The sequence below is a fragment of the Crocodylus porosus genome, unplaced genomic scaffold (assembly GCF_001723895.1).
Source record: "Crocodylus porosus isolate Cpor-Errol unplaced genomic scaffold, CroPor_comp1, whole genome shotgun sequence".
Classification (NCBI taxonomy): domain Eukaryota; kingdom Metazoa; phylum Chordata; order Crocodylia; family Crocodylidae; genus Crocodylus; species Crocodylus porosus.
In genome coordinates this window covers 3,840,558-3,848,217 of record NW_017728935.1, presented here as the reverse complement: position 1 = coordinate 3,848,217, position 7,660 = coordinate 3,840,558, and the positions used below count along the sequence as shown (strand labels likewise).

The 7,660-nt window shown below is 40.1% G+C and overlaps 1 long non-coding RNA gene across 1 annotated transcript in view; it reads right to left on the bottom strand.

Annotated features, from left to right (window-relative positions):
• Positions 1-5,723, bottom strand: part of LOC109317705 — a 6,503-nt gene extending 780 nt beyond the window's left edge. The window contains exons 1-2 of the long non-coding RNA XR_002103098.1: positions 5,524-5,723; positions 3,199-3,363 (exon numbers count right to left, since the gene is read on the bottom strand). This is a non-coding gene — a long non-coding RNA (uncharacterized LOC109317705). The remainder of the gene's footprint in view (positions 1-3,198; positions 3,364-5,523) is intronic.
• Between the last annotated feature and the right edge of the window lie 1,937 nt (positions 5,724-7,660).

Below are 7,660 nucleotides of genomic sequence, written 5' to 3'. Positions count from 1 at the left end.
ATCTGAGCTCCCAATCCTGCATTTGCACAGGAGTAATTTGGATTGGCTGGAACTGGCTGAGTAGTTCCTACAAGCTTATAGGACTCATAGTTAAATTTACTCATTTATGAAGGCAATTGCAGCATCAGGGCTGCAAACATTGTAACAAAAAAGGAAAATTAATCATGTAACATTTGAAAAGTACATTCTTATCTATATATAATATTTGAAAAGTATATTCTCATTTATCTGGCACCATGTGCTTTCCTGATTTTAATGTCAAAACCCTAAAGATACAATTAATACCATATTTACTTGACTACAAGATGACCCTGAATATAAGACAACACATCAATAATTAGATTTAATATATGCAAAATGTATGAATGTGTTACAATTTTCTAGGTATGGAATCTAAATACTGGAGATTTCCCTAAAATTTGTTCCCCTCCCACTGCTATAGTAGGGAAAATAAATGCGTGTGCGTGTGGGGGGCAGGGGTTAGGTAGCCCTCTGGCCCCCAACTTCTACATCCTCTTCCCCCCTTACAGTCAGGCTCTGGTCTCCCTGAGCATATGGAAGTAAGGGGCAAATATGAAAAGACTGACCTTGAAATAAACATACAGGCAAATTACTATGGGTACATATAGACTTAGTTCATCCAGAATTGATGCAGTTTACCGTTTTTGAAATTGCTTCAAGTTTCAGCCTACTTATATATAGCACAAACTACACATATTAGCCCAAAGCCTCATGATTTACCATATAATTAATTGGGCTAGGCCCCAGCAGAGTCAACAGCATTTCAAGCCATAATAATCCCACCCCTCTGCACTGCCCAAGTATGCACCTATATTCCACATATCACCCCTAAAGGATCTATGTGCTAATTAGCCCCCCATTCATGACTGGAAGTGGGTGTTCTTGTCACAAGTCCTTGGATCCTCCAAAAATGTATAATCAGATGAGGCACAGGTCCAGCTCTACCTCATGGAGGGTAGGGACATATTAATCATATATGACAGGCTGAGAGAGGGAGCAACAAAGGGATTCTGGATTAACTGTTTGGGGCCCTGTTTCATGATGTTTGCCAGACTTTAAGGCTGGTGAAGAAACAGGAATCACTGGAAATAAGAAAGACTAGAAGAGTCTGCTGCAGGAGAGGAGAGGAAGTTGAAATGTATTCACTGTAGTGGCTGACCCTGACTTGAAAAAGAGTTGGTGCTGAGTGGGAATGAGAGGAATGGGCACTACCATATAACTTATTAGATAAGTTATACTATTCTATGCTTGTGGTAGGTTCCCAATCAGTATGTTTGCCCAGCATGGGCTATGTATTTTACACTCATGATCAGTGTGGACTGCACTTAATCAGCTTCATACTTGACTTCTATTACTGAGCATATGCTGATTATGGCAGCATTTTAAAAACAGACAATATATTTAAGGAGGTTTCCTTGTATGTAAATGTAAGATGAGGAGCTCTCTTATATCTGAGTAAATATGGTAATAATAATGATAATAAATGCATTAAAATAGTCTTTTTATTTTACAGTGCTATTCACGTTTTATAGCTCCTTGGGCTTTACCTCCAATATGTATAGTTCTATATCAAAACACACAAATCAGATATAAAATGGTGCATAATCATTTATCAAGATGGCCCATAGTAAACTGTATTAGTCACATTGCATAATTTTCTGAAATCCACACCCTTGCGAGGGAATTTATAATGAAGAAAAAAAAGGAAAGAAAACTATTTTTCATTCCATTCTGGATTAAGCTTAAAATGAGAAACAAAAATAAGAGTTTCTAAGGTTGAAATAAGAAATAAGGTTTCTGCTACCAAGTGAATTTGTGTAAGCAATTAGGGAATGTTTACAATTACAAGGAATCATGGACATTTGTCACTCAAAAACAGCCACTGAAAAAACTTAGTTGCATATTAGCATTTCTTAAGCTTTTTCACACTGTGAACTATATCCCAAGATAGAGATCTCCTTAAGCGCATTGAAGGAATAATAGATTCTCCGGGGATATACATTTTTAAGCCAGGCATCAATTAGTGAGAGATTCCTGCTAATTTTAAAGGGAGTCCTGTGGCTAACACACCGAGTAAAATCCTGCCCTGACTGAAATCAATGACAGTTTTGCAACTGACTTCAGTAGGGCCAAGGATTTCACCCAGAGAGCCAGTGTCAAATCTTGAGAATTTATCAAACAGAGCCTCATTATAGGCATAGCATCACTTCTGTTGATTTCAATAACACCTGGACAAGTGTTGGTCAGCACAGATTTAGCCTATGAAATCCTGACTCCAACAGGAATTTTGCCATAGTAAGGATGGAAGCCTGGTAACTGTAGTTTAGAAAGCAAGCTCTGAACAAAACACAGTAATTATTGGACATAATCTTGATTGTTCAGGAAACTGAAAGGAATACTATACTGAGTATAATGGAAAGTAAAAGCCATTTAACTGCACAAGATTGTATATAATCTCTCCAGAAGGTTTGTGCACTACGGAATAAAATGAAAGTGATTAAAAACTACTTAAGAACAGCAAAAAGGGTTTTTAAGGGTGTTCATCTTGAAGGGAACAGTTAGATGACTTTCAAGATTATGTTTTATATAGAGTTACTTTGAATTCACCTGCGTCCTATTATAAAAGGAATTTTATGCAAGTAACTGAACTTGAAAGAACTGAAAGAAGTACACATCTAAAATGCTGAACCTGCAGGTAGATGGCAGATGCACCCAACCCCTCACCAACAGTGAAACAAGTTGTTGTTTTTAATCATATTTACTATGGCAGCATTTACAGACAAAGTGAAATCAGGACCTCATGGTACCAGCACTGAAATCACACTGTGGTGCAGTAGTAGACAGTGTCTGTACTCAGCCACTTAGAATATAAATAGACAAGATGGAGACATGGAGTAGGGGAACGAGTACCGCATACACATGTAATGTTGGCAATGGCCGGGGGCAAAGAGCAGGCTGTTTGATATTTTTTTGGAAAGGATCATATAGGCTTTCACAGATACTAAGTCCTAAAGGAAATGAATTCGAATGAAAAGAGTATTCCTAAGAGGTAGCAGCACAACAGTTTGCTAAAAATACTTACAATTTGGCATGACTGTACGGAAGAAATCAGACAGCTGCATGTTTAATAGTAATTTCTATTTTTTCAGTTTTCCCCACACAAAGACACATACTTACCAAGAAACTGTAGAAGAATTCATGCACGCAGAGACCCAGCATGCAGACCAAGACATAGGCTACATGATAGAGGAAGGCCATGTCCATAATGACTGCTCTGTAGCCACGTGTGAATGTTCCACGGTTTCCAACAAAACTCACCAAAAATACTATTTTGTTACAAAGCTGTGGGGGATGACAAGGTTAGAATCACTACATTGAAATAATATTATATATTACTTGCATCATCGTACCTACAAGCCCTAGTCATAGGCCAAAACTCCACTGTGTTAGGATCTGCATAAGCACAATGAAAAAATATGGCCCCTTATTAAACAGCTTACTCATAAGTCAAGAGAAAACTGGAAACTGCACTAGCAGTTGTGCCAAAGCCACTGGCACAAACATTTTCTTAGCTTTTCATTTCATTCCAGTTCCTCATATGGACCCCCCACACAACAACCTGTTATGCCATTCATGACATGTGTAGTACCTGAAACAACATCAGTTCCTGTGCCACTTTGATTATGCAGCTAAATAATGTTAGTGTCTAGATGTAATATATAGAACACTAGGCTGGCCTGCAACATCTGAGATAGTTTTGTTTAGTTAAGACAACAGCTCAAAAGGGTTCCCTCACCTACAGTGCATATATTATGGCATCAGATGTATGCAACAAACATGGGCCTATGCTTTTGACTTCAAAAGGAAACCAGGGAAGTGAGATTTCTTAAACTACAGCAAAAAAATCAAGGTTTATTTTGAGAAATGAAGTCCTGAAGTTTGATCCAATCCCAATGCAGTAAATCTCCCATTTCCTCCACTAGGTAAAGGATCAAGTCCATGCTGTATATAATATACACTCAGATTAAAGGTACTATATCTTAGTATTGCATACAGAGCCAGTTTTTGATTGTGATATATTTTGAGCATATGGGTTAAGTACAAACATTCAAAAGCCCAAGGCAGGATCAAGCTAAGCTACCCAGTTTTCTGTAAGTGGTGTAGTATACATCAGTAGCAAACAGAACGCACTAGGGCTGTGTGAAGCTTTGGGTGCTGATTTGATTTGGAGGAGATTTGGCCTGATTCAGGATCTGAATCTCTGAACCCAAATCAAATCAGGAGACCAATAAAAAGGTCCAAATTGATTTGAAGCTCTCTGAATCGATTCGGAAAAGATTTGGAGAGCTTTGGAGAGCTTCAGAGATTTGGACAGTCCCCACTCGCTGCCACAAAGAGCTGGACACAGATTCCAGCAAAATGAAGTAGTGGGCAGGGGGGCCGAAAGAGGGGGGAGGGGACCATGGGGGGACCCCAGCCAAGCCCCATCCCCTGCCTGCTACCCCAGACCCCCTGAGTGCCCTCCAACCCCCACTCACTCTCTCAGCCCTGTCAATGACTGCCTTGCCGGGTCCCAGTGTCCCGGCTCTTTAAGAAAAAGAAAAGCCCTGCACTCACCAGATGCTGCAGCAGCTGTTGGGGCTTCTGAGGCCTCATGGCAGAGCCCCCGACACAGCACGGGGCAGTGGGCATTGTGGCCACTGCTGCCCCCCCACCCCGCCCTGCCCCTGGCCTGGGAGGAGCTGGTGAAGTGTGGGGCTTTTTTTTTTTTTTTTAAAGAGCTGGGTGCTGGGACCGGGCAGGGCAGCCATTGACGGGGCTGGGAGAGTGGGCAGTGGATGAGGCCTGTTTGATTCGGAGATTCGGCCGATCTGGTGGTGACTGAATCTCTGAATCAAATTCAGCTGAATCGTTTTGGGACAGTGATTCAAATCATTGAATAAAATCACTGTCCCCTGAATCAGCCAAATCCAAAGTGAATACTAGCTGTTTCTCACAGGCCTAGAACACACATTTGCCCTTTAGTAGCAGAAGCAAATCTTAGACCAGGCTCCACCATTTTTAAACCAATCTATGTGCCAAGCTTCTATTTTGTTACAGGTATAGACTGGTTTGCATATCAAACTTCTGTTCTGTTATGGATATAGACCACTTTCTGACCAGTAAAAATGTAATGTCTGTACCCCGGCATGCTGTACATTGAGAACAGCTGCATTAAAGTGAATGGAGTTGTCTTGCATATTTGTCAGATACCATGCAGTCTATTGTTTATTATAGAGCTCTTGATTCTACACTTTCCCCTCCAGAATTTATACCAGAAGACATACCCCTTTAAAAACTCTTTGCCTACCACTGTAACTAAACAAAATTCTGCTATTATTTGAAGAATTTCTCAGGTATTCCTTTCCTTAATTATAGAGCAGCTAAGGATTAATGCCAACACCATGATAACATTATCTAAGGGCAAACTGAAGAGTTATTAAAGGCAACTTCTGTACTTACATTAGCAGCACCAAGAAGTATCAATGTTGGCCCAAGCCCTATTGTGTATATAGACCTCAGAATTACAGATACTAGAAATGGTCGAATACCAACAGGCTTGGAGAAGAAAAACAGCACTGCTGTACAGACTGCCACTGCTATCCAGAGGAGGACTGAAAACAATGGAGAAAGTGTACCTACACAGGGAAGAAAAAGAAATTTTGGAAAATCAGTTTTGCATTACAGTTCATTCTTTTGCTAATTTATCTAACAAATAGAACAACTTGTGCAATATTATTTCTGGCTGTAACTTACCCTGATCATAGCAGGAGATACTGTTGCCATATTCTAATTAATTATACACAGGTAATAACAGGAGTAAATAATAAAGCTGCCATTAAATCTGAGCATTTTTCAGATGAGATGGTTTACCCATCTGATGTAAAGTTTTGCCAGTTGGATCTTTTCTCCAGAGCTCATCAGGATACTTCACTACTATTTTTGTGATTGTCTAAATACAAAAAATTCCACTATGCCCCAACATGAATGTTCAGCTATTTGGAGCTGTGTCACTACTACGCTAACTTCTCATGCTGCCAAGAACATAGCTAGCCTGGGAAAGATAGTGCTGTCTGGGGAAAGGTATATGGAGAGGAAGATCATAACCAGCTCAGCAATGAAACCATGCATATCTATCTGGCAGCAGATACAGGGGTCCGTGATATCACTAGGATTATAAAATTGTGGGATTAGAAAACTTTCAGAGCTCAGGGTATTTATATTTTGGCAATTAGATCAAGCTCAGCTCCATATAAATTTTTAATTCCAACAAGAATGGAGAAACTTCAAGTGGACCCTTAAAAAAAATCCAAACTTGATTTTCAGGTCTCCAAAAAACTCTAGGTCCAAAGCACTCCACATGTTTTTTATCAAGTCATTCTTCTTCCCTTCCTCAAGGTCAATAGATTTCATTTAATGAAACTTGCATCAATAACATGTACAGACATGCACAGTGGAGGCAAGGAGCCCATCAGGAAAGTGATTTCACTTGGGTCATATGATGCAAGAATTGCAGAACTATGCTAAAAGGCAGCATTCTTGGGATGATTAAATCAGCTCAAGCACCTCAGACACGTGAATACAGGCTGATTTTACTCAGGAAGAAGAGGGGTCGGAGAGAGATAGTGAAACAAACTGCCTCTTGAGTTCCATTGGACAGGGGAGTGCAGGAGGAAAAGAGCCTGTCTGCCTTATGACTTTTCTAATCCCTTTTGCTCACACCTATGTTTATTGTTTATAAACCTCTATTACATCTATGAGTGCTAGGAATGATTGGATTTAGAATGCTGAATTGCACTATCACTGAAATCACTGGATTATTGGGCTTCTTAAACTAAGACTATGCAAACCTGCAGCACAAAATGAGTTTTAAAACATGTTGGTGTTAGACCAGAGCATTTAACACACTGTAAAATTCTCAGATTAGGCAAATACTTATTAGTTTAAAAGGTTTGTTTTTAACTCTTTGTTTCTTCATTTTATGATCAGATGTGCATGTATTTTAAATTAATTGGTATTTATGAAATTGAGAGTACTAAGGATGGTAAATCTTCCCTTGCTAAAACAAGCATAAGTCACCATATCGCAAGTTTCTCTCCAGAGTGCTTCTGGTGTGCTTGCACTCTGACCATCTCAGGGGGTAAAAGGATAGAAAAGTCTCCATGCTGCGCCCTTCTAATCCTTTACCTCTCTATTTAGCCAGCCAACAAGAATGTCTGCCAGCAGTACCGTAGCAAGGGAGAGGCAAACAGGACAACTGCTGCAGGCACCGAAGTGATGGGGTGGCAACAGGTAAGTCATGAGTAAATATTTTGTTATAAACATTTTGAAAAATTTTGGCTGATGTGGCTGATAAATACTGTATGTATGCATGTATCTGAAGAAGTCTATGGGCCAACGAGAGGCAAAGTGCTGCTCGACCTGGTACTGGCTATGGGGGATGACCTAATTGGCGACCTAGTGATCGATGGGAAGCTGGGTGACAGTGACCACGAGCTGATCACCTTCACCATCTGCCGTAAAGCTGGCAAGTCAGTCAGCAACACAGAAGTCCTTGACTTCAGAAAAGCCGACTTTGACAAGCTCAAGAGGCTTGTCG